At 36.4% G+C, this 27,553-nt stretch overlaps 1 protein-coding gene across 2 annotated transcripts in view; it reads right to left on the reverse strand.

Moving 5' to 3' along the window:
• The window catches only part of EYA3 (EYA transcriptional coactivator and phosphatase 3), a 95,928-nt gene that overhangs the window by 67,549 nt on the left and 826 nt on the right, over positions 1–27,553 (reverse strand). The window lies entirely within an intron of this gene.

Below are 27,553 nucleotides of genomic sequence, written 5' to 3' on the forward strand. Positions count from 1 at the left end.
AACTGGCACCATACATGTTTACCACAATATTACTGATTACATATATTTCTTACACTATACTTTACACGCCCATAATTATTTTGTAACTACCAATATGGAAGGCTAAAGTTTTAAATTAAAAAGAAAGGGAAGGAATGAAAGAAGGGAGGGAGGGACAGAGGATCCACATCCTAATTCCTAGAAGCAGTGAATATTAACTTTATTTGGAAGAGTCTTGGCAGATGTAATGAAATTAAAGACTTTAAGATGAAATTATCCTCGATTACCTAGGTAGACCATAAATGCCATCTTATGTCCTTATAAGAGAAAGGCAGAGGTAAATTAACTCACACATACTGAGAAGGCAATATAAAGAATGAGGCAGAGATTGGAGTGATATGGCCAAAGACAGCCAGCAGCCACCAGGAGCTGGAAGAGACAAGGAACAGATTTTCCCCTTAAAGCCTATGGAGGAAGTGCATGCAGCCTTACCAACACCTCAACCTCAGACTTCTGGCCTCCAGAACTGTGAAAGAATAAATTTCTGTTGTTTCAAGCCTCCAAATTTGTGATAATTTATTATGGCACTCACAGGAAATTAATACAAATAGCAAAGAAAGTTTTGTACTTTATTTTATTTTTCATTCATTTTTGCTATTACCACTCTGCGTGAGTTTGGCCACTGAACGAAATACACAAGCTGAAGACAAAGGTGGAAAACGAAGAAAAGTATGAAAATAAAATATAACATCATTAAACATGCAGCTGCAAAAATGCCTCCAAACATTAAGAATAGGGTGAACATAAAACACTAAAAAACCTTCCAAGTAATTAGACAATCTGCCTAATAGGACTGTCACATAATTACAAAGTTAGCATTCTCTTGCTTTCATTCTGGGCCAATCCCTACATTTATAATGGGAGAAATTCCCAGCTAACCTAGTAATAACACTGGCAGTCCCAGGCATTTCATGGATCTTGAGAAGCCTTACTGATCTAATGCCTTGAGAACAAACTCAAGTACTGACAGTCTCTGACTTAATGATGGTTTGATTTATAACTTTTCAACTGTATGATGGCACAAAAGCAATAGAAACCGTATTTCGAATTTCGATCTTCTTCCAGGCTGGTGATAAGTGGTACGAAACCCTCACAATGCTGCAGGAGCTCCCAGTCAGGCACATGACCACAAGTGTAAAGAACCAACACTACTGTGCAGTGTGTTGCCAGCATTTGTGTTCTCAGCTCGTACAAGCAAGACTTAACGATGATGTCTGGTAGGTTAGGTATATTAAACGCATTTTTGACTTATGGTGTTTTTAACTTATAATGGGTTGATTAGGATGGAACTACACTGTAAGTTGAGGAGCACACGTAATACTATTTTTGTAAGACAGCATTTAAAAATCAGGATATAATCACTATACTGTTTGATGTGTTTTGCCTAGAAAAAAAAAATTACTGCTCGAGTTAAACCTGAAATATACACAAGTCCACCCTTCCAGTGGATCTTAACTAAGAATAGTAGGCAAATTATGCTTCAAAATTGAAGCTCCTATTTTTTTCTATTTTGATTCAAGTTCCTGTTTTGTATTTCTCTCATAGTCATTTTTATATCGAGTATTATACTTCTCCATAAAAACATTTACTAAACATTTCATTTTTAATTTTGTAACACTGTGCTAAACACTGTATCAAGAATATTTTAAACAGATCATAGAAGGATAACAGACAATCAGAAATTTTTGTTATCAGAAAAATGTGACTTTTCTAACTCGGCAAATGCTTTTTTGTCTGTTTCTTTCTTTGGGGCCTCCTTTGTTGTGTATGTCTTAAACAGAGCCCTAAAATCCTTTCTAAACACTAAAGTCACAAAATACCTCAAACCAGAACACTAAAATAGAATACAAGGTAGAATATGTCAGGTATTAAAGCCATATTTTGAAAGAAATCATAATTACTTAATGTGTTTGACTGCTGTTGGTCAAAAATTAATGTCAGTGTTGAAAATGCCACTTAACACTAAAATGTATAGATTAAAAAGAATAAAAATATAAAGACTTGGCTAATTTAACCAATACAAGCTGTTAACACTAACTTCAAGCAACAAAGTAAATGAGAAGAGTAAATTTTAAAAACTTACTCTTTTTAAAAAAATTTATTTATTTATCTTTAGAGAGGAAAGGAAGGAGAGAAAGAGAGAAACATCAATGTATGGTTGCCTCTTGTGAGTCCCCTGCTGGGAACTGGCCCGCAACCCAGACATGTGCCCTAACCGGGAATCGAACCGTGATCATGTGGTTCTCAGACCTGCGCTCAATCCACTGAGCTACACCAGAGCTACATCATTTTATGGTTGGGCAAAAACTTACTCTTTTTTCTTAATAAAGACTCTTAATTGAAATGATTTTCCCAGAGGTTCTTTCTATTATTTTCTGGTTGGTCTAAAAGGAAGAGACCGAATCTACAGAGGCCAGCAGTCACAAACTTTAGAATCTCCTCTGAAACTTAAAAAGGACTATATGCAAATTAAACTCATTCACCAAAGGAGAGTATATAACATATATAGCATTTTGGAACAGATATGAACTGAAAAATATATTCTTGCAGTAAAAAGAACCAAGACTAGTAGTGTTTTTTATAATTTGGTTATATGTTACAGCCAGAAATAAAAACTAAAAGAAAGTTATACTAAATGTAATATGGTATCCTGGATTGGATCCTAGAATAGCAAAAGAACACTAGTGGAAAAAATAGTGAAATCTAAGTTTGGGAAGCCTGGATTTAGCTAATAGTAATGTGCCAATGTTGGTTTCTTAGTTTTGACAAATGTACCGTAGTTATGTAAGACATTAATAAGTGAGGAAAAAAATAAGTGAGAAAACTAGGCAATGGGTATATGGAAACGCTCTCTGCTATCTCTGCAGCATGGCTGAAAATCTATTCCAGAATATTATTTTATTATCCCCTACTTAAAATTATTCCAAAATAATTTTCCATAATAAAAGTTTACCTTTAAAAAATGAGGTGTCATTACATGCTTACTAGAATGGTTAAAATAAACAAAAGTGGCCATACCAAATTGACAAAAGATGCAAAGCAACTAGAACCATCACACATTGCTGGTATAAAGACAAAAAGGTATAGTACACTTACTATGGAAAAGTCTGGCAGTTTCTTACAAAGCTGAACATACAGCCCTGGCTGGTGTGGCTCAGTGGATTGAGTGTGGGCTGCAAACCAGGGATTCACTGGTTCAATTCCCAGTCGGGGCACATGCTTGGGTTGCAGGCCACGTCCGCAGTGGGGGCCACATGAGAGGCAACCACACACTGATGTTTCCCCCTCTTTCCTCCACCTTTCCCCTCTGTCTAAAAATAAATAAATAAAATCTTTTTTTTAAAAAGCTAAACATACTTATAATATGACCCAGCAATCCCACTCTGAAGTATCAACCAAATGAAAGGTAAACTTATGTTCACCCCAAAACCTATACATGAATGTATATAGTGACTTTTTTCACTGATACACTCAAATGTCCCTCAAACTGGTGAATGGATAAACTGCTGTCCATCTAATACAATGGAATACTACCTAGCAATTCATAGAACAACCTGGATGAGTCTCAAATGCATTATGTTAAATGGAAAAAGCCAGGCTCCTTTTACTGTATTTCTTCTTCTGGGGGGCCGGGGGGGAGCACAAAAGAGAAAAAGCCAGGCTCAAAAGCCTACATATTATAAAATTCCATTTATATGACACTCTTTATATAAGAACAAAAAACACATCAGTGGTTGCCAGGTGCTGGAGATTGGGGAAGGGACTGGCTACAAAAAGGCATGAGGAGCCCTGCCTGGTATGGCTCTGTGGATTGAATGCTCTGGCCTTCGAACCAAAGACTCACTGGTTCCCAGTCAGGGCACATGCCTAAGTTGTGGGCCAGGTCCCCAGTAGGGAGCGTGTGAGAGGCAACCACACATTGATGTTTCTCTCCCTCCCTCCCTCCCCCGCTCTAAAAATAAGTAAATAAAATCTTTTTATTTTATTTTATTTATTTATTTTCAGAGAGAAGGGAAGGGAACAAGAGAGGGAGAGAAATATCAATGTGTGGTTGCCTCTCATGTGTCCCCCACTGGGAAATGGCCTGCAACCTAGGCATGTACCCTGACTGGGAATCAAACCGCGATCCTTTGCTTCACAGGCCTGGGTTCAATCCACCGAGCTACACCAGCCAGGGCTAAATAAAATCTTTTAAAAAGAAAAAAAAGGCATGAGGACACTTTATTGGGGTGATGGACATGTTCTGTATCTTGACTGTATTGATAGTTTACATGATTGTATGCATTTGTAAAACTCAGAATTGTACACTTAAAAGAATGAATTTGCTGTATGTAAATTATACCTAAAAAATTATAATAGAATCTCTTTAGATTTTTTTGAAAATTAGTCACATGAAGCTGAATAAAATTCTATGACTAATATAAGCAAGCAAAATTATAAACATAGTTGGCTCAATAAACTATTTATGAGTACAGAGATTTTAAATGTTGGCTAATAAAATTATAAACAGTTGGATCAATAGTTTTTGAGTAGAGATTTGAAATGTTAGCTATATTACTTGATATTGTAACAGAATAGTTTCCCATTAGTTAGATGACTTTAGGTCAAACTGTATAAATTATTATTTTTTATTTTATAATTTTATTTTTATTTTTTTTTAATTTATTTATTTACCTTTAGAGGGGAAGGGGAGAGGGAGAGAAACATCAATGTATGGTTGCCTTTTGTGTGTCCCCTGCTGGGAGTTGGCCTGCAGGGAACCTGCCTGCAACCCAGGCATGTACCCTGACTGGGAATCGAACCACGATCCTCTGGTTCGCAGGCCTGTGCTCAATCCACTGAGCTACACCAGCCAGGGCCATTATTTTTTATTTTAAAAGCTACTACCTTCAGACACTCTCTCCCTACCAAAATAGTACTGGTAGAAAAATTCTACCCATATGCTAACCCCCTAAAGGTAGATCTATACATTAATGCAATTCAGAATCAATCATATCTAAAATAGCTAACACTTATTGAAAGATAAAAAACAGAGAAAAAGGATGGAAGAGAGAAAAAATGAAAGAACAAAAGAAAGAACTTGAGACAGGCAATGAATCAAGTAAAGGATCTCTCTGCAAAGCAAATATACATTTATCAAGCCAGAAGAATTATTCTATAGCAAGACACTTTGCAAATCCCATGATACCATGAAAACATGTATCTGACCAAAAGAAAAAAAAAAGGCGTGTGTGTGTGGGGGGGGTTAATCCCAAAGGGATTTCTACAGTTTTAAAAGAGGAAACACATAAAAGCCCACATCAGCCCTGAATGGTGGCTCATTTTGTTGGACTGTCATTCCATAAACCTAAGGATTGCAGGTTCAATTCCTGTCAGGGCATATGCCTGGGCTGTGGGTTCCATCCTTAGTAGGGGCCGGGGGGCGGGGGTGGCCGCGAATGTGAAAGTCAACCAATCGATGTTTCCCTCTCTCCCCTCCTTTCTCTCCTCTCCTCTCTCTAAAAATCAATAAACATGTCCTCAGGCGACGATAAAAAAGCCCACACCATTGACTGGAGAATCATTATAGTTGTCACTGTTTTCTTTAAAAAATAGTTAAAGAGCTCATAGGCATGTAATACAATACCAAAAGGGTACAAAAACTTGTTAAGGAACCTAGTTTTATGAAACATGTTCCAAAGAAAATTGTGATCACATTCTTATAAAGTCAATCATTCCAAATGCACTACAGGAGCTAACTAATAAGGCAAATTACTACAAAGGAAAGAGATGGGATTCAGGATCAAAAGGGTTCAGCTCTACTACCTACCAGCTACAAAACCTTTCACAAGTCAGTTTCAGTTTCAAATTCAGTCAATGAATACTCAGGAAGAGTCTAATACCATGCATAGTGTCTGACACATAGTATAGATACCTCAAAAAAGGTCAGTCCCCTTTGCATTCCTAAGCATCTTGCTAGACAGAGTGGAAGAATAAATCAGGATCATTTCCATAAGGCATTCGCAATTCGGTGGATTTCTTAGTTTAAGATCACAGCAAAACCATAAAAAAAAAGATTAAGTTTGACTTCATCAAAATTAAAAATCTTGACATTTTTCTCCAGAAGCCATAACTGATTTTTCACTAATAGTCTGTCCTCAGTCCACATCTTATTTGCATTTTCTGCAGGATTTGATGATGCTGACTGAATGCCCCATTTGTACTACACCTTTTGGGGGTACCTGAAAATTCCTTTTTCACCCACAGGCTTAAGCCCTTTAGTGTCATATAAATACACACAAACACACACGTGGGTACTTTTTTTTATCCTAGGTAATTCTACCCCTCTGATATACCCTGACAACCTACAGAAAAGACTGCAACAATTAGTGCACACTTCCTCGGGCTTTTTAACGAGTACCAAATAGCATCAACCTTTAAAAATTTCTGCTTAATTCAATAAGGAAAACATTACCCCAGATTGTATCATTTGTATCTTTAATTATAAAGAAAAACAAGTGTTTTCAGCTGTTTGACTTATTTCTCGTATACTGCCTAGTCATTATCTTCTCCTCAGTTTGTATGAGGGTCCCCGATCCACATAGAAACTGGGAAGCTTAATATTTGGTATCAGCTCATTGTAAATCATGGAAATTAGCCTTTTCACTTATATTATGCATTTTCTCACCATGTCTTTGTTTACAGCATATTTTGTCAAAAATGAGTTATAACTTTTGGCAAATAAAATGTCAATCTCTGCCCTGGCTGGCGTGGCTCAGTGGATTGGGTGTGGGCTACAAAGGAAAGGGCTGCGAGTTCAATTCCTAGTCGGGGCACATGCCTGGGTTGGGGGCCAGGTCCCCAGTGGGGGTCATGTGAGAGGCAACTACACATAGGTATTTCTCCCTCCCTTCCCCGCTCTAAAAATAAATAAATATCATTTAAAAAATGTTTGTCTCCTCTTTCCCAAATATTAAATCTACTCCTTCATCTTGCCTTCGGATATTAGCTTATACCTTCATGATAATTTAAGTAACAGTGCTAATGCTGGGCATCCTGTTCTTGTTCCTCACATTCATGAGACTACTTCTAGCATACCACTAGCATACCACTAAACGTGAGAGTGGTTTGGGTTTGAAGTAAGTTTTTTCTTCATTGTGTGAAATAAGAACTCATCGATTTTAATTATATGTAGAATGCTCATCAAGAATTGATATTAGGTTAAATGCTTTCTTGGCATTGAAAAGATGATCATGTGGTTTTTGTCTCATCTATTTTTTTTAAAAGATTTTGTTTATTTATTTTTAAAGGGAATGGAAGGGAGAAAAAAGAGAGGTAGAGAAATGACAATGGTTTGCTTTCACATACCCCCAACAGGCACCTGGCCCGAAGCCAGGGCTCTCTCTCCTATTAATAAAGCATGTATATAGTTTTTTAAATACTGAACCACGTAAGCATTTATTTCAGAGCTGAAACCCTACAGTTGTACGTTATTTTAACGTACTGTTGAACTCTACTTTCCTGTACTGAATTTAAGATACCTACATTAATATTTGTAAAATTTTCCCATTTTGTGTTGTCCATGAAGTTTTGGAATCAACATTCAATTAACTTCCTTTAAAGAACTGTAAACTTTTCTTCTTTACTCATGCTGTACAGCAGTGATTTTCAACCAGTATGCCGCAAGAATTTTTAAAACATGCAATACCTGACTAGTTGAGGGCATTGATCTCTTTTCCCTTAGATTGTTAAATTAAAAAAAAAATGACAACACCCAACACAATAGCCATCTGGTGTGAATGAATCAAGATTATATCTGGTTGTGGGTTTTTTTGTCATATTAGCAAAAAATGTATTTTTTGGTGTGCCAGAGAATTTTAGTCATTAGTTTGTGCCATGAAATGAAAAAAGTTGAAAAATCACTGCTCTAGAGCAGACCTAGTTGTCTCTTACTTGGCTCCTAGAAATAACGTACCTATGAAAATATCTGAGTCTAATGGTTTCTGTGGAGAGTCCTTAGACAACTTTATTCTTTTCACTGTTATTAATCTATTGAATTTCTTTCTTCTGGGATCAAATTTGGTAACATTTTTCTAAAACAGTCACTTTATACACGAGAAAATAATCGTTATAAAAGGGAGACACACCAAGTCACTGTAATTACAGCAGATCAAATTTAGTACAACCACATGTGCCTACAGAAATATAATCCACCAAATTAGACCAATCAAAGCATGTTTTTAAAATCTTGCAGCAAATATAGATTGTCCACACTTCCCCAAATAAAATTTTAGCAAATAATTTCTCCCTGTCTCCTGTGACTGGGCCTAAGTAATTCTTTAAATGTGTGGCTTAATTTTAATAAAATAGTGTCATGGGAATAAGAGATTGTGGTGAATAAAATCCAACAATCTAGAAAAAATAAATTTAAAAAGTTTTAAAAATAGCCCTGGCTGGTGTGGCTCAGTGGATTGAGTACTACACTGTGAACCAAAGAGTTACCAGTTCAATTCCCCAGTCAGGGCACATGCCTGGGTTGCAAGCCAGGTACCCAGTATAGGGTGTGTAAAAGGCAACCACACACTGATGTTCTTCTCCCTCCCTTTTTCCTTCTCTTGCCCTCTCTCTAAAAATAAATAAATAAAATTGTTAAAAAATTAAAAGTTATTAAAAAATTAAATTAAATAGCCACTTTATCCAGATTATCAAGTTATTTGTATAGGGTTTTAAACATATATACGTGTGTGGTTATTTCATTTTCTTTAAAATGCCAAATTCTACCACATAACCTCCCAAACATCATCCAAATCAGTTTACTCTCAATGAACTTCCAACTGATCTAAATCAGTAATTAGAATATTCTGGTTCAAGAGAGCTGACAAAGCACACCCATTTATATTCTCTCTTCAGAAATCTAGCCCATAAAAATAATAGTGAAAGAATGAAATAGACAAAATACATGACAACAAAGAAAGTCAAAATAGTGTTTTCAGGAGTTAAAAGACTCAACAAATTTTTAGAAGACAGAAAGTAGATAGAGAATTGATATCAGTGTCATTCATTTATTATTTCAAGAAACATTTTATGAGCCCTTACTGGCTCAGGGGATTGAGTGTCATCCCCAAAGCAAAAGGTCACCCATTCAATTCCTGGTCAGGGCACATGCCTAGGCTATTGCCAGGCACCTGGTTGTGGGTGTGGGGGAGGCAACTGCCCCATGTTTCTCTACCTCTCCTTCTCCCTCTCTTCCCCTCTAAAAATATAACAAAATAAAGAATAAATAAAATAAAATTGAATCTCTTTATCCTAAAAAAAACAGAAAAGAAATAGTTTATGTACTAGGTGCTGTTCTAAGCATTGGAGATAAAGCACTGTGCAAAAAAAGACAAAATCCCTGCTCTCATTGCATTTATAGTCTAATTGGAAGGAAGAGACAGATAACAAGTAAATTACTATTCAAGCAGTGGTAAGAAAACTAAAATCAGAAAAGGAAACAGAGAAACTAACTCTGTAGAATCTGGATTCTCTGTCATATGTGGCCACTGAGGTCTCTAATTAGTTTAATGGTCAGCTAATGATTAAACTGAGATTTCCTTAAGATGTCTGGAACCCAAATCTTCTACTCTATACCAATGGACTCTGTATGTATATTGGGGCACATGTTTAACACTCAGCCAGTTAGTTTACAACTCTACCTTAGCCTTCACTACCTGTTTGCACAGAGCATCATGATAAACCAGAACTGAGAGCTTAGGGCCTTCTCCAGTCTTTCCTAAACATGCACACAGCCACGCACATGTGCACAGCATCCTAGATTCTGAGAAATATATCAGAGCTTCACCAGTCCCTTATGGACATCTCATTCCTCAGCTTTTCTTTTTAAGATTTATGGTTAGCTTATTGTTTGTCCCAACTGTTATTCACTGCCATAGGCAGCCAGTATGTTCAACAACTGTCTCTAATTGTTTTCAGTGAATACCCTAATGGGAAAAAGGGTATTTGTACAGAATAAGCTCCAAGTCGGATCAAGCACAAACAGTCTTGTGAACAAGGTCTTTCAAGGAACCTCCCCTTAGGTCAAGTAATGACAATTCTCTGGGAATGGGGCTTTGAAGGAGCTCCAATCTTGTTCTGCCCCTTTCAGTGGCTTCCAGCTGCTAGTTTTCACCATGATTGGGAGCAGCTGGTTTTCAAGGCTACTGAAGAGCCGGAGAAAGGGGGATGGAAACAAAGCAAGTTAAAACTCTACAAAGTTTACTGTTTTTGCTGAGATTCAGCCATTTTTCTTGAATAAATGTTTTAGTCTGCTGCAAGCCTGTGGTTAATTTTCAGTTGTGAAAAAGTTGACACTATTTTTGCCAGTGTTCTCATTGCTCTTAGAAGAAAATGTCAGGGGTTCTTACTCTGCCATCATTGTTGACATGCTCTGCATTTGACTTGAGAAATTTTCAACTCAACATTTATACTTATGAATTTGCTAATCTACTTTTTATTTTTTTAATATCAATATTTACATTTCTTATTTCCTAACATTACTAATAATGCTCTTCTTTAAAATCTCCTTCAGGGCTGGAAAGAAGTATTCCAAGTCATGAAATCCAAAGACCTACAGCCAAGATTGCTTTATCCAGCAAAGCTTTCATTTAGAATGGAAGGACAGATAAAGTGCTTCTCAGATAAGGTCAAGTTCAAGGAGTTCATCATCACCAAGCCCTTATTATATGAAATGCTAAAGGGACTTATATAAGAAAAAGAAGATGAAAAATATTAACAGTGAAAGGACAGCAAACTCACAATTATTAACAACCACACCTAAAACAAAAGCAAACCAAGAGGACAGCTAGATCAGGAGTGGAACCATAGAAATGAAGAACACATGGAGGGTTAGCAACAGGGGAGTGGGAGGAGGAGAAGGGGGGAGAAGGCGCAGAAAATAGCATAGACAGTAGGTAGAAAATAGATAGGGGGGAGGGCAAGAATAGTGGGGGAAATATAGAATCTAAAGAACTTGAGACACGTGGTTATAAACTAAGGGGGAGAGAATGGTGGGGGAGGGAGTGTGTAGGTGGAAGGGAATAAAGGGGGGGGAATAGAACAACTGTAATGGTATAATCAATAAAATATATTTTAAAAAAATGAAATCTCCCTGGCTGGTGTAGCTCAGTGGATTGAGCGCGGGCCTGCAAACCACACGATCGCGGTTCGATTCCCAGTCGGGGCACATGCCTGGGTTGCAGGCCAGTTCCCAGTGTGGGATGCACGAGAGGCAACCCTACATTGATATTTCTCTCCTGTTCTTCCCTTCCCCTCTAAAGATAAATAAATAAAAATTAAAAAATAAAATAAAATAAAATAAACTCTCCTTCAGTTTATAGTATTCATTATTTTCTTTAGTGTTGGTTGAATGTGGTATCTCGTATAGTATCACAAGATACTATACAAGATAGTATCTCAAATGACTAATTAATCTAGGTTATTAGTTAATATTTATAGTCAGAAGTTTCAATTAAACAGCTTTTCCTCTGAGTGGATGAGAATCTCTGTTCCCCTGTTGTTAAATGCAGGTTCTAGTTATATACATCCACTTCTAGGGCCTATGAAAGAAGGGTAAAAAAATATGCAGTTAGGCAGAATCTGCAGGTAAGTTGCTATCTGGATAAGAGTCCTCATCTCTTCTGAACATCATATAAATTATTAGGAATACATCTGGTCTCTTATGCCAGGCCTTTGACTTCAGAGAGAGTAGCTATCAAAGTTTTATATCCTGGAAAGAAATAATGGAGCAGGAAACTCACTTTGCTTTTTGCTTTCTCTGCCTTTGTAAAAGCAGTCTATAGTTGTTGCTGAAAGAGTATTCTTGCTTCTTTCTCTAACCTCAAAATTCATTCATTTGTTTATAAAATATTTCTTAGTGTCTACTATATGTCAGACACAAGTTTAGGTACTGGGAATTTAGTGACAAACAAAGTCCCCAGCCTCAAGGAAACTTATATTCTAATAGGAAGATAAACAAATATATAAGCATTTGTTTATCTCATATTTCACAAATAACAACTATGAAAAATAAAACAAACTAAAGAACAGACAGTGACTACAGGGAAGCTATTTTAAATAAGGTGGTACTTCTGAGGTGGTAATATTTCACCAGAGATCTGATGAAAGGAGAGAATCTGAATAATGGAAAGGAAGAGATCTGAATAATGGAAAGGAAGAGCTACAAGAAGATGTGAAGGAGAGCTTTCAGAGGAAGTAATAAGTGTGAAGAAACTGAAAGGGTAACATCTAGGCATGTTTGAGAAACAACAAAAAGGCCAAAGTTAGCAAGTGAATGAGGGGTAGAAAATGAGGCCTGAGAAGCAGGCAAAGGGTCAGATCACCAACCCTGTGACATGCAATACAGTTTAAGAAGCAATGGGCCCTTTAAAAAGCAAGGGAATGAAATGATTTGATTTATATGTACTAAATAAATACTATGTGGAGAACAGACTATAAGAAAATATATGCCCTCTCCAGGCAGATTATTCAATGCATTTGGAAAGCATTTCACTGGACTTTATCCAGGGGACAAACATCGGATGATCAAAATTGAGAGCAAGGGCCAGGAAACTGATGAATGCTCCAGGCACCCTTCCATTCTTCATATTTGCTTGCTTAGAGTCTAGTACATTTCTGAAACTTCTTCTTTAAGCTGTGATTTCTACTTTCTCCATTGATCCAATCTCACTGTTTCAGAAATTCACTAAAATCTTATCAGCTGATGGCAATTGTTTTTCATTTACCTTTTAAAAAAACATCTAACAAATCTACTAACATATTTATTTAAAAGTCCTCTGTACTCAAGAGTCTGCTAAAGACACAAACACCCAGCAGACCTATATTCAGCTGACCTTCCTTAAGGCTATTTTTTAGAGTGACTTTAAGAGAACATTTTAGCTCTCATAATTCAGACATCAGCACAAATCACATTTCTTTTTTTTAATAATTTTTTTATTTAATTCCTGTTCAAGTACAGCTTTCTGTCTTATATTCCCAACCCTGCCTGCCCCCCACCCCACAAATCACATTTCTGCAGCCATAAAAATGCAACCAACTACATCTTCCCTGCTTGACTTTCTGCAGACAGGCAAAAGCCATCACCATGCTGGTCAACTCCTTCCATAAATAAACAGCCCAGCCAACCAACCGTGGTCAAGTTGATGAATTTTTCCAGCTTCTTTATTTGGGAGGCATAACTGATAACGTATCATGGTATTGTCAGCTGTAGGAATATTTATAGTAACTTTACACTTAATAGAACACTACCAGAGCTTACTGAGAAAGAATACTTAAAAATACACTTAGGGTGTACCAAATTTTTTTAAATTAATTTTTAAAAATATTTTTTTATTGATCATGCTATTTTTAAATATATTTTATTGATCATGCCATTTCCCACGCTTCATTCCCCTTCACCCTGCACACCGTCTACCACCCACATTACCCACCTTTAGTTCATGTTCATGTGTCTTAAGTTCTTTAGCTTCTACATTTTCCATACTATTTTTGCCCTCCCCCTATTTTCTACCTACCAAATATGCTACTTACTCTCTGCACCTTTTCCTCCTCTCCTCCTCCCATTCCTCTGTTGCTAACCCTCCATGGGATCTCCATTTCTGTGGCTCTGTTCCTGTTCTAGCTGTCCACTTAGTTTGCTTTTGTTTTAGGTGTGGTTGTTAATAACTGTGAGTTTGCTGTCCTTTCACTGTTCATATTTTTTATCTTCTTTTTCTTAGATAAGTCCCTTTAACATTTCATATAATAAGGGCTTGGTGATGATGAACTCCTTGAACTTGACCTTATCTGAGAAGCACTTTATCTGTCCTTCCATTCTAAATGAAAGCTTTGCTGGATAGAGCAATCTTGGATGGAGGTCCTTGCCTTTCATGACTTGGAATACTTCTTTCCAGCCCCTTCTTGCCTGTAAGGTCTCTTTTGAGAAATCAGCTGACAATCTGATGGGAACTCCTTTGTAGGTTACTGTCCCCTTATCTCATGCTGCTTCTAGGATTCTCTCCTTCATTTTAATCTTGCCTAATGTAATTATGATGTGCCTTGGTGTGTTCCTCCATGGGTCCAACTTCTTTGGGACTCTATGAGCTTCAAAGTCTATTTCCTTTGCCAGCTTGAGGAAGTACTCCTTTATTATTTGTTTAAATAAGTTGTCCACTTGTTGCTCTTCCTCTTCCCCTCTGGTACCCCTATAATTCGGATATTAGAATGTTTAAAGATGTCCTGGGGGTTCCTAAGCCTCTCCTCATTTTTTTGAATTCTTGTTTCTTCCTTCTTTTCTGGTTGGTTGTTTCCTTCTTCCTTCTGGTCTACCCCATTGTTTTGAGTCCGTTTTCTTCCCATCACTATTGGTCCCCTGTGCATTTCCTTCATTTCACTTAGCGTAGCCTTCATTTTTCCATCTAATTTGCGACCAAATTCAACCAATTCTGTGAGCATCCTGATCAGCGGTATTTTGAACTGTGCATCTGATAGGTTGGCCATCTCTTTGTTGCTTAGTTGTATTTGCTGTGGAGCTTTGATCTGTTCTTCCATTTGGGCCATCTTTTTTTTTGCCTTGACGCACCTGTTATGTAGTGAGGTATGGAACCTTAGGTGTTAGCCCAGACAGGGCAACCCAGTTGCTAGGTTGTGACACTGTATGTGGAGGCAGGATCCAAGAGGGAACAATGGCGCTTGCTCCACTCTGTCGGATTTCAGTCCCTTCCATCCCTTCCCCCAAGCAAACTGGGCCTTTCTGGTGCTGGTCCCTGGATGGGTAGACTTGTGTATGTTCTAGGACCCTTTGGGTCTCTCCAACAAACTCTCCTATGAGGCTGGGAGTCTCTCCCTGCACCTAAGCCCCCACAGGTGTTTTCAACCGGTGTTTTGAGGCTTTATTTCCCAGCACTGGAACCCTGGGTTGTGCGGTCTGCCTCACTCCCTAGTTTTGCGTGGTTTATCTGTGTGAATGTGGGACTGCCACCCGGTCAGCCAGCTGCCTTTTGCACAGTGCTTTGCTTCACAATCGCCACCTCGCTGGGTCTGCCCATTGCCAGCCTACGCCCAGGGTCTGCCAGCCGCCATCTTGCGCATGAGTGCCCGCTCTTTTTGTGTTGCAACCCCTCTCCACTTGGCCTCCTGACTCCACCCGGCCCACCAGTCTGGATGAATGTGTCTATTTTAACTCCCTGGTTGTCCAACTTCCATACAGATCAATTTTTATGTCGGTTCTGGTTGTTATTTTGTTTCTAAATTGTTCTTTTCCTTATTTTGGTCATGCAAGGAGGCACAGTGTGTCTACCTACGCCTCCATCTTGGCCGGAATTCGGGTGTACCAAATTCTTCACAGGAAAAATATTTTATTAGAAATAGATTCTCTAAGTATAACTGTTTTTACAATTTCTAATATTACTTCTTGGAAAATAATCCCTTCAAATTGTCTATAAACAATCTTTTAATAAAAATTAATGCAAACTTCCCCCCACAAACTTTCATTAAATAGGAAAATGTGTTCCACAGGAAAAATTCCAAAACCACAGTAAAAAGAATTGGGAAAGAATGAGTTAATCTGCATTAGATGTGTCAAAGTGACCTTAATAATGATCCAACAGTTCTACCACATTCCTTCCAACCCTCCTTAGATGGACCTCTGTTTAGTTTTTAGTAACTTGTTAGTCACAAAACAATTTCTCTAATGCACGGAGATCTAGACTCCACAGAACTCATGACATCCACAAATTTATCTTCATCCTCCTTTAATCTGTGAAGTTAACATTTCTACAAGAATCACAATATTTCCTGTGGGTGCTATGGCCTGACACATGGTATACTTCAATATGAATATTCTAGAAATGTGTTGTGATATAATTCTATATATTTGGGTATTAATTAGCTCTCTAGTAATCTGGATAAAATTTACTATATACTACATTAACAGAACAAAAGTCTTTTGAAATACGTCTTTTTGTTTGTTTTTAAAACTTTTATTGATTTATTTTTAGAGAGAGGAAGAAAGAGGAGAGAACATCAATGCGTGGTTGCCTCTCTTCTGCCCCAACTGGGGACCCAGCCAACAACCCAGGCACGTGCCCTGACTGAGAACGAAACCAGCGACTCTCTGGTTCACAGGCCGGCACTCAATCCACTAAGCCATACCACCCAGGGCTGAAATGTGTCTTAAGCTATCGGAAAAAGTATAAAATCTAGGTTCAATTCTTTTTTTTGTTTTATTTCTCCAAACTTATTTACTCCTTCAAAAATCCATCAGCCATAATTTCAGTACTGTCATTTCAGCAGAGAGTAAAGAACAGTGAAGTGAATTTTAACACTTATTTTTTATTTAACACTTTTTAAAAACATTTGTTATTGGCCAAAAAGTTCGTTTGGTTCTTTTCCATAAGATGGCTCTAGTGGCACTTCGTTGTCTTTAACTTCATTTGAAACAGTTTTGTCAGATCGTATTGTGGCAACTGTCTTATCAGTGTGTATTTGGAAAAAAATACCAAAATTGGTGAATTTTTGTGTAACCATTTTAATATTGAAGATGGAAGAAAATACAAAATTTTTGGCATATTATGCTTTATTATTTCAAGAAAGGTAACTGAAACACACCAAAAAGGTTTGTGCAGTATATGGAGAAAGTGCTGTGAGTGATTAAAAGTGGTTTGTGAAGTTTCATGCTAACGATTTCTCGCTGGATGATGCTCTAAGTTTGTGTAGAACAGTTGAAGTTGACAGCGATCAAATCAAGGTATTAACTGGAACAGTCAATATTATACCATGCTGGAGATAGCTGACATACTCAAAATATCCAAATCAATAAAGTTATTGTTGAAAATGAAAAATGTGTCTTAAAAAAATCCACAAGAACTTTTTGGCCCACCCAGTATTTCAACTAATTCATCTCTGTAAGAGGTAAGTTTGGTGAGCTTAGAGCATTAACTCTGGAGCCATGCTACTTAGGTATTTGGACCTAAGTGAGAACTTGGACAAATTATTTTACTTTCCTGGGCTTCAGGTGCTTCATATGTAAAACGGAAATAATAACTGTCTTTTTCATAAGCTTGTCATAAGATTTAAATGAGTTAGTATCTGTAAACCTTAGAATACAGCCTGACACACAGTACACATTTCTTTTTCTTTTGTTAAAGAAAAAGAAAATATCTCTGGCTCGGTTGCTCAGTAGCTTGAGCGCCAGCATGCAAACTGAAAAGTCACTGGTTCAATTCTCAGTAAGGGTACATGCCTAGGTTGTGGGCCAGGTCTTGAGTTGGGGTGTGCAAGAGGCAACTGATGGATGTCTCTCACACACATTAATGTTTTTCTCCCTCTTTTCCTCCCTCCCTTCCCATCTCTCTAAAAGTAAATAAATAAAATCTTTAAAACTAAATAAATAAATACCCTAGACATAAGACAGACTCAGGAAAGAAATCTGGTCTTGAAAAAAAAATTCAATTCATTAATTTCCCAGCTTCCAGCCAAGGTGGAGGTGGAGGTAGATAACACTTCACTTCCTCACACAACCAAAAGAAGGATAACAACCAATTTAAAAACAAAAACCAACCAAAACTGCCAGAAAATAGAACCATATGAAAGTCCCACAACCAAGGAATGACAGAAAAAACATTCATCCACACTGACAGGAGAAGCGGAGACAGGCGGCAGGCTGGAGAGTACGCGTGGCAGGGTGGTGGCTGGCAGACCGGCAGTCCCACATTTGTGTGGGGATAAGCAGGGAGAAACAACTGGGGAGCCAGACAAACCCCGCACAGGGAACTAAATCCTCAAAATCTCTGGCTGTAAAAACCTGTGGAGGTTGTGGCGGTGGGAGAAACTTCTAGTCTTACAGAAGAGTCCACTGGAAGGACCCATGGGATCCTACAATATACACAAGCCCACCTACCTAGGAATCAGCACAGAGTGACATCTAAAAGTGCACAATTGGCTTGAGGGAAGTGGGGGAAGTGACTGAAAGCAGGTCAAGAGCCTAACAAGTGGCATTGTTCCCTATCTGATCCTTCCACCACATACAGCTAAGTGGGTTGCCCTGCCCTGATGAATACCTAAGGCTCCACCCCTTACAATGTTAAGGTAACAGGTGTGCTGAGACAAAGAAATATGGCTAAATGAAAGAAGAGATAAAAACTCCAGAAAAAGAACTAAGAGACGAGGAGCTAGACAACCTATCAGATACAGAGTTCAAAACATTGGTAATCAGGATGCTCACAGAAATGGTTGAGTATGGCCACAAAAATAAAGAAAGAAGTAAAGGCTATAGGAAGTGAAATAAAGCAAAATAGGGAACCAACAGTGGAAACCAGGACTCGAATCAACAATTTGAAACAAAAGAAAGAAATAAACACTTAAACAGAACTGAATGAAGAAAAAAGAATTCAAAAAAATGAAGAGAGGCTTAGGAACCTCTGGGATAACTTTAAACCTTCCAACATCTGAATCATAGGGGTACCAGAAGGAGAAGAGGAAGAGCAAGAAATGGAAAACTTATTTGAAAAAATGAAAGAAAACTTCCCCAATTTGGCAAAGGAAATAGACATGCAAGTCCAGGAAGCTCAGAGAGTCCCAAAGAAGTTGGACCCAAGGAAGCACACACCAAGAAACATAATTACATCACCCAAGATTAAAGATAAGGAGTGATTATCTTAAAGGCAGCAAGAGAAAAGGAGACAGTTACCTACAAAGGAATTCCCATAAGACTATGAGTTGATTTCTCAAAAGAAACCTTGCAGGCAAGAAGGGGCTGGAAAGAAGTGTTCAAAGTCATGAAAGGCAAGGACCTACATCCAAGATGACTCTATTCAGCAAAGCTATCATTTAGAGTGGAAGGGGAGATAAAGTGCTTCCCAGATAAGGTCAAATTCAAGGAGTTCATCATCACCAAGCCCTTACTATATGAAATGTTAAAGAGACTTAGCTAACTAAGAAAAAGAAGATCAAATAAAAGCTATGAACAGTAAAATGACAACAAACTCACAATTATCAACAACTGAACCTAAAAAAACAAAAACAAACTAAGCAAACAACTAGAACAGAAACAGAACCACAGAAATGGAAGTCATATGGAGGGGGGAGAATGGCGGAAAAGGTAAAGGGAATAAGAAGCATAAATGGTAGGTACAAAATAGACAGGGGGAGGTTAAGAATAGTATAGGAAATGGAGAAGCCACAGAACTTGTATTGAACAACCCATGGACATAAGCTAAGGGTCGGGGTGAATGCTGGAGGGGGATAAAGGAGAGGGGGAAAAATGGAACAACTATAATAGCATAATCAATAAAATATATGTAAAAATCAATTCATTAACTAGTTCTTCTTAGTTTTTCAAAGGGCAAAATATTAAAATTAATATGGGTAAGTTCCAAATAACAAGAAAGTCCTATGAGAGATTAAACCAGTTGGGCCTGTAGCCCTGACACTCTTTTTCACTTGGCATTTATTCCAAATACTCTACATAAGAACTTTCCCTACGAGTCTTCAAAGAAAGTTCTGACTTTCTGGACACTACAACATTGACTGTCAATCACATCCTATTTGCAAACATGCAGAACTCATCACGGTCACAAATACTTTCAGAAGATCCAACTGTGAGTTTTGAGCTATTAATAGCTAACATTTATGGAATGATTTTTATGGGGCAGGCACTGTTCTGAGTAGTTTACTTATATAAGCTGATGTTATTCTCTCAATATGCCTGTAAGATAGGTAGTATTTACTATCATCACCATGATAGTAAAGATAAGAAAACAGAAGCACGTAGAGTAACTTCTTCAAAGTTATACACCTAGTCCAGGGGTGTCAAACTCGTTTTCACCAGGGGCCACATCAGCCTCGCAGTTGCCTTCAAAGGGCCAAAATAATTTTAAGACTGTGTAAATGTAACTACTCCTTAACTATAAAGGAGTTGAAATTTCATTCAGCCCTTTGAAGGCAACCGCAAGGCTGATGTGGCCCCCCAGTGAAAATGAGTTTGACACCCCTGAGGTAAGTAACCAACCTGGACCAAAAGTCCAGACAGCCTGGCTTCAAAGCCTGAAATCTTAAACACAGCTACGTTCATCGGTATGGAACATCACTGACAGGACTGATGACTTTAACACTGATCAAGCTAAAATGTATGCCATGCCATGCTACAGCCACCAACAGCTAGAATTCACAAGCTAAGTAATAAGATACAAGAAGGCAAGTTTTCTTCTTTATCCTTTCTCATTCTCATTCTTCTCCTGAGCCTCGGAAGTAAATATGAGTTAATATAATTGAAATGCTTTAAGTAGTGCCTGGCACATAGTAAGTGCTCATTAAGTATTAAGAGGCGGTGGTAAAAACAGTAGAATATGCCTACTAACCCTGCCTCACTCTAATGGCTACCATGTATAGGAACTGTTGATATCCCTACCATCTTTTCCCCTTTTGTCATTACAGGGAATCAGTTAATAAATGCATTCAGTTCATTGTAAAACACCCAAATGACTCTTTAATCTGTTACTTTCACCTGACCATAACGCAGTCCTCACTTCTCTTCCTGACTTACAAAGACTGGATTGGGGCCAGAAGAAAGGAGAATAAAGCAGCTTTGTAACTTTTTGACTAGTTGCCAAAAGCAGAAGCAAAGTTTGTGAAAAGCAACTTAATCTACCAAAACTTTGACTGTTAGATGGAAACTAGCAAAGAATTCTAACGAGAGCAGCTCTGCATATGACAGAGCATTTTCAACCACAGAATTATGACTTCAGTTTTAAAAGTGATGTGACTAGACACAGCAAAGAACAGAGATGAAAGCAACGATAATCAAAGCAATAGGGTCTCCCCTCTCTCAACTGTTCTGCACAATTATGCAGTTAAAAGCTCAACAAAATCAAGATACATTTCAGAGGAAGAAACTAGCAAACCTAAACTTTTTCAATTCAAAAAGACAATACTGGAAAACAATCTAGCAGTCACTAGAATTTTTAAAACTGCAGACACAATGCATTAATAGGTTATATCAGTTTAGTGGAGACCAACAGTTTGTTTTGAATGAAATACAAGAAAACAAAATTAAATAGAAAAATATTAAAATGCATCCCTAGTAGTAAAATAATTATTTCATGAAACTTGTTTCAGTTTTAAATATTAATATGTATATATATGTATAAATACTGGGTAACAAGGAAAACACATCTTATAGTGGGTTGTAATCAAAAAAGTTTAAAAGCCACTGTACCAGAACATAAAAAACTGGCCAGTCAAAAAGGAGGAAAATATTTACTTCAAACTACATATGAGAAAACATTCACAGTTTTTGGTGGTTCTCTAAATTATAGTTCTTTAAATGCAACACTCTGAAAAAGAACAAACAAAAAGGAAACCATCTGGGTAAAAATCAACAGTTTAACAGAGTTATCCAAATAAATAATTTCACAAAATGTGAGGTACTGAAACTAAAAAATATATACTAACAAGAGACAAACAGAAATGAGAAAAAGCTAAGACTTTCAGTTCACCTGGCTATTAAATGCCACATCAATACGAGATGATCTATTCCCTTTGCAAAAGCTCTCCTTGTCAGTCCCAAGAACACTTATTCATCGGTATTATCTAATCACTGCTTCCTAATCTATAGCAAAAACCTGGTGAAAAGAAAAGGTAAATTTGTAAAATTCAGTGATTACTAGGATATTTTTTATATGACACATGTACTATTTTTTTAATCCTAAAATATTCTCTAAATTCTGAAATATTCCAAGAAAAAATCATACACACATTTTGAATAATGTGTCGGTAAAAATAGTGAGATGATGATTAATCTAACAGAAAAAAAATTAACACAATTGTGCTAAATTAAAATTGCCTCTTATTTTGAAAAAAATGGAGGAACAACAGGTGAATCTGACCTAAATCTTTTTCAACTACTATGGAAACTAAAGAATAAAGTTCAATTCCACCTAAGAGCTAATCATTTTAATTTATCCCCATAGTAACAAGTGCTGATACTACCAACGAAATACTAATTTTCCTAAATTCAGTAAGTGCCACATTATTAAATTTCAGGTGAAAGAAAACTACCGAAATTCTAGGAGATAAACTATCAAATCCACATAGAAAAAGAGTTGCTTTTGAAACAAAATAAATGTTTAAATCAAAGCAAAGTACATTCTAAATACCAATAAGTAAATCATTATAGCAAAGTTTAACTTTTCAGCCCCATAAAATACTTTTCCCACCAAAGGCAGGGGAGCATAACAAAAACTACTATAAAATAAACTGTATTTAATTAGTGTCTGAATTAATAAGGGAAGTTAATATACAAGAATTAAAATAAGTAGTATCCCTAACCAAGTGTCACTTCTTACCAAGAATAATTAGTTTCCTTCTGTTAACCAAAATCTATAATTCTCAATTGTTTGCAAAATACTTACAAAATAACCTCTTACTATAGCTGAGTCCCAGACTCTTGCATTAAGTGCACCTCAGCTAATATAAAGTCATCTCCTCCCTTAAAGGTGCCAACAATTTTTTAAAATTTGAGAATAAAAGCATAAAAGAGCATTAATGTGATGAATAATATTCTAAATGACTGTTTTCATTTTTCAATTTAAAAAAGAATTGGTTTGGGCCCTGGCTGGGTAGCTCAGTGGATTGAGCGCGGGCCTGCGAACCAGACGATCGCGGTTCGATTCCCAGTCAGGGCACATGCTTGGGTTGCAGGCCAGTTTCTGGCAGGAGCCAGTTCCCTGCAGGGGGTGCACGAGAAGCAACCATACATTGATGTTTCTTTCCTCTCTCCTTCTCTTCCCCTCTAAAAAGATAAATAAATAAAATATTAAAAAAAATAAAAATAAAAAAGAATTGGTTTGTGAAAGTTCTCCCCTTTCTAAAGGAAAAATAAAAACACCAATTTAAATATATTACTCTAAACATGATAGTCCTAAAGAGATTAATGTGCTTAATTTTGCACAAATTTCCAAAGTTGGAAATGAGAATGAAAATAAGTCAGAAATTTCAGTTTTAGTCTTTTAATATTCCAAAGTTGTTAAATTCATATTTGAAACATTAGTATTTTAGAGTTTAAAACTATTACATATTTATTTAATATTCTACAGCTCAAAGAAAGGAAAAAAACTAATGTCAAGGGTTTAGACATTTTAGTAATATAGAATATATTTTATTTATACTGCCTGTTCTCCAAATAATGCAAAAGTAATTAACGTCCATAAGATTTTTTTAAGAGGGAAGGATCTGGTCCTGTTTTGCTTTCTTAATATATGACTTTTGCTATCTAAGAACTAGAAGTAGTAAAGGGTTTGTAATTTGCCCTAAGCATTGATAAAAAGTCCAGGTAACCCCACCCACCAAAAGATTCCCAACCAGAAGCAGTATTCTTTTGTGTTTCAGAGAAATTGTATTTCTTCCTTAATCTAAAAAAAGAAGAATCCCTAAATTAGTAGGCACAAAAAGGTCATGAACTCTAGAGACATAAAGACTAAGTTCAAAATCCAGCTCTCCTGATAACTAGCTTTGTTAGTTTAGGCAAGTTATGTAACTTCTGTCCCCTCATTTTCTCCTTTGCAAAATGAAGATAAGAACTGTATATTTTTTAGGGTCATAGGATTAAAAATTTAATATATGTAAACCACTTAGAACAGTTTCTGGCACAGACTAAGTGCTGTATAAAGCTGGCTTTTATTTTTACTGTTTGCCATTATAGATTTTTACAGTTCAGTTGTGAAAAAGTTTCCTAAATGAAAATTATTTAATGGTACCTATAAAGAATATTTTATATTAAGCTGTGATGCAGAGTAACACAAGTACCTTAAACTCAAATAATCATGAGAAACCACTGAGTGTTTTTGAAAACAATAGAAAATCATAAAATCTAGCTTAAAAATCATATATCATTGTCACTCATAAGAAGCAATTTTCTTAGAGTTAAACCTCTTTGAATTCTAATTATGTTGTCTCTCTCTCTTTTTTTTTTTTTTTGCTACATCCTGAAGATGTAGGACTGACATTTACACTTAAATACTGAATTTGGTTTCATTTGTACATATCTAAATTAAACCATTTACACTAATTTACCAATTTACACTAATGTCACCTACTTCATGTGAATAGCCTATTTATGTATTTTAATTGTACATAGTAGGTATCTAAAGGAAATATGCTGAAAGAAATGTATTACGAAAATCACTAGGGTGAAGAAAAAGAAACCTCACTAAGTATAAGTATCAACCAAGCTAACAGGTTAAGGTGCATCCATCACAATCTGTAGTAACATCTTTAAGATATTAAGTACTGACTGCCTTGGGTTGATCTGTTGACTTACAGTAAGCCAGCATTATTTACACTTTTTCTTTTCTGATTTAAAATATTACTAAATATTTAAAAGGGGAACACAGTAAAGATAAATTTTATGAGGCCCATATTTCAAGTATCTGTTTTTTAATATAAGTAACAGAGAAAATGCCCCATTTCTACATTTAATAACTAGATATTACAGGGCTTAGGTTTATGGGACCAACTAAAAATATCAACATGACAATGTGGCTGCTGTTCCATTGTTTGCTATGTTCTCTGCCAATAAAACTATCAGTAAGTCAGTTTATAGCTTAAGCCACATATTCTGTACAAGAACCTGCATTGTATTTTTAAGTTAATCAGCAGATAGTAAGCCCACCTCTTGCCACTTTACTATAAATAAAACAATTCAATCTCTTGGTATAAACCAATTAAGTTAAAGTATGGGAAGAATAAACTATTCCTAATATTCTTAAATATATTTCTAGGTTGAACTAATTTGAAAAACTTTTCCTCCATTTAAATCACACATAAATTAAAATATCTTGTTTTCATATGCAGAACACAAAAATCTTTTAGACAATCTACCAAAAAAGAAGTTCCATGAGCCTCTATCTATAAGCAAAACAAATAGCATGGAGCTATGAAGTGGCCTTGGCACATCACAGAAACTCATACCACAAGGTACAAATGGTAAGCACATGAAGGAGATGTAATTTGTTTCTTAAATTTTTAAAACTGTATTTTCCTTAAAACATATGCTAAGTTCAAGGACAAAACTCAAAACATGTAAAACAAAACACACAAGTAAAATGTCAAAAAGTAACAACAAAAAATAAGCCAAATTAAAACAAACTGGTAGACACAACATATGCAAAAATATATTTTAAACTCTCAGGATTATAAACAAAGATTTTGCCTAACTAAAGTAGAAATTTCTATAGAAAGCTGACAGTAAGTCCTCTCCTGAGCTTTAAAAACACATACAGATGATCCTCAAATAACGTCGTTTTGTTCTAACGTTGATGAGATGCACAGGAACTTAACTCTTCTTTGTATTAGTCTATGGTAAAACTAGTTTTATTATATGTTCTTTCACTTAGAGTCACAGAACTTACCAATGACGTTAAGTGAGGACTTAACTGTACACACTAAATTGTCTCTACTACTTTTTTTTGTTTTCATTTCACAGCTAGGTAAGAGGCGCAGGCTTTTCAGTAATTAGAAAGTAACAGTGTTCTGTATGAAGATCAGGAACAGGAACACAACTGTTCCAATGAGACCACAGGATGTTTGTTTCAAGTGGGGGCTTTCATGCAGAATTTATACCATAATAGGTAGAAATGATTTTAGAAGAGGAAGAGACTCCCTAAAATTTCTAGCTTCTTCTGCATAACAGTTCCTTTCTAGAGTCCTTCTTTGAATTTAAAAATCTGTCATAGATGTATTTCCCTAAAATTTTCATTCCAACGTAAAATAGAAATAAACCATTAAATACTAGATTATGCTCACAAGCCTACAGCTTTGATAAAACTAAAATCCACTTCTCTGTGTGCATGTATAGGACTTCTTTGTTTGTAATTATATATATATATATATAATTATATTATATTCATATATATAACTATATTATATTCATATATATATATGACTTTGGATAAATCATCATCAATCCTTTAAGCCCTAATTTCCTTACTTGTAAAATGAAGGGATAAGTCTGAACTCTATAGTTTCCTCCAGCTGTAAACTCCAGAAATCTATCTAGGTTTAGACTTAGAAATGCTCAAGAAATAAAAAGAAATGAAAAAGGCTGAGCCCTGACTGGTGTGGCTCAGTAGCTTGGGCATCATGCTCCAAACTGAAAGGTCACCAGTTCAACTCCTGGTTAGGGCACGTGCCTGGGTTGCAGGCCAGGAGAGGCAACTGATCTCACACATGGATGTTTCTTGCCCTCTCTTCTTCCCTCCCTTCCCCTCTCCCTAAATAAATAAATACACAAAATCTTTCTAAAAAAAAGGAAAAGGTTGGAAGATGGCTTTGCATCAAACCAAATACAGACTGACTATGGAGTGCCCATGCTAAAATAAAAAGAAGGAAAAAAGTCCACAAACCTGGAGGTAAAGAAGCAGTAAGACAGAGTCAGTCTGTATTCATTAGGGTTAGTTTTTAAGGATGGGAAACGTTGAGGCCACGTTGAACAGAAGCTAGAGTTTCCAGCGTAGATGCTGGAGAGGAGTACTGCTCAGGAGCTTTCAAAGGGGCTTCCCTCAACAGTTAGGTCCTGAAAGCCAACAAGAAGGGTCCTTTTCTGTGGCTTCTATGGCTACAGGGGGACTAATATGGCTAAGCTCCAAAGTCCTTTGCTAAAAATAGATGAAGGGAACAGCCCAATTTTGGAATAAGCAATGGTCTATGCTATGTTCACATATGTATATGTATCATGTAATAAGGAGACTGTTCTATAACTCACTAAAGAGAAGCACGTGTTAAAAGCTGTATTTATCCTGTTCACCGAAGTACTAAATTTTAGAACACAATTTATATAATTATATAAACTGATCACACAAAAACATTCGCAATCAAATGCTAGACACACACCATAAAGATCAGAAAAACAAAAATAAAAATTATCTCAAAATATACCCTGCATCACAAAATTTGGGAAACAGGACACTAACCATTATTAACACCAATCCTTTCATTTCAGAGAAATTTAAGAAATTTAAGTCTCAAAATGAGAAAAATATGGTTTTAAGAAAAAAATAAAAAATAAAAGAAGAATATTCTAACAAATAAAGTACTGTAATGTCTGGCTTATGAAGAAACCAGAAGAAAAACAGAAAGTTGTCAATACAGTAAAAATGAAGAAAGAATAAGAGGCAAGGATAAAGACACATGTACCCACTGAGTTCAATTAAAGAAAACGTACTTTGAAATGACTATAGTGAACTCTTCAGCAGAAAACGTTTCCGTTTTCTGCACACTAAGACTTTGTCAATAAACTTCAAAAACCTGGGGGTTAATAATCTCTCAAGAAACTCTGTCCTCTGTCACAGCAACTGTCCGTAAGTAAAGCACAAGGAGAAAACCGCTGATCAACCCAGAACCTCGCATTTTTTTGCCTTAGGCGTGCACGTCTCCATTCTCAGGAAATCGAGAACACCAAAACAATAGAAATCCCTCACGATCTGTCAATTACCAAGATCCCTGAAGT

Source organism: Sturnira hondurensis, unplaced genomic scaffold (assembly GCF_014824575.4).
Source record: "Sturnira hondurensis isolate 20B ecotype Veracruz unplaced genomic scaffold, ASM1482457v3 Scaffold0009516, whole genome shotgun sequence".
Classification (NCBI taxonomy): domain Eukaryota; kingdom Metazoa; phylum Chordata; class Mammalia; order Chiroptera; family Phyllostomidae; genus Sturnira; species Sturnira hondurensis.